This window comes from Acyrthosiphon pisum, chromosome A2 (genome assembly GCF_005508785.2).
Source record: "Acyrthosiphon pisum isolate AL4f chromosome A2, pea_aphid_22Mar2018_4r6ur, whole genome shotgun sequence".
NCBI classification, from domain to species: Eukaryota; Metazoa; Arthropoda; class Insecta; order Hemiptera; family Aphididae; genus Acyrthosiphon; species Acyrthosiphon pisum.
Window position 1 is genome coordinate 37,536,325 of NC_042495.1, and position 724 is coordinate 37,537,048.

The 724-nt window shown below is 31.1% G+C and overlaps 1 non-coding gene across 1 annotated transcript; it reads left to right on the forward strand.

The window, feature by feature from the left end:
- The first annotated feature begins 651 nt into the window (after window positions 1-651).
- Window positions 652-724, forward strand: TRNAM-CAU. Its single transcript has one exon. It is a non-coding gene; the product is annotated as a tRNA-Met (tRNA).

A 724-nucleotide genomic window follows, 5' to 3' on the forward strand; every position in this document is an offset into this window, starting at 1 on the left:
GAACATACCATACATTAACAGTCAACTCAAAAATAAATACAGAAAAATTCATTTTTCTTGCCTTTTTGTTTGCAAAATTGTCAATTATATTTTCTATGTTAGGTAATATCATTTTTTGTTGTCTTTCAATATTGAGCAAAGCTATACTTGAAAGTCTTATTTTTAATCTTAGTTTAATAGGTACTTTAATCTATATTTTTAATCTTATTTTTCTATTTTTAATTTCGGTTATACAACTTATACAGCCTGCAAAAGAAACGTTGATGTATGATAATGTTGTATTGTTATGTACAAAACAAAAGCTATCTATTGTTCAATATTGTTCAATCTTTATTAATAACTATTACTATAACAAAATAGTTTTATTTTTTCTTTCTATATAATATTTTAAAATTTTTATCTTTGGGCCCCCCAGTATGGGTTGGGCTCTGGGCCCGCGTGTTTGACACACGCAACACACCCGGTTATTGCGGCACTGCCCTCACACCTAAAATCTTCATGTTGATAATAGATTTTATCGGTTTTAAATAATTGTAATGTGTTCCATAGCACTATCATTTACTATTTAAGTAGATGATATGATTCAGCATTCAATTTTTAACAACGTTTATTGCAACTTTAAATAGTTTGAACTTGGACAGAACTTTCGTAGCCTCGGTAGCGCAGTAGGCAGCGCGTAAGTCTCATAATCTTAAGGTCGTGAGTTCGATCCTCACCCGGGGCA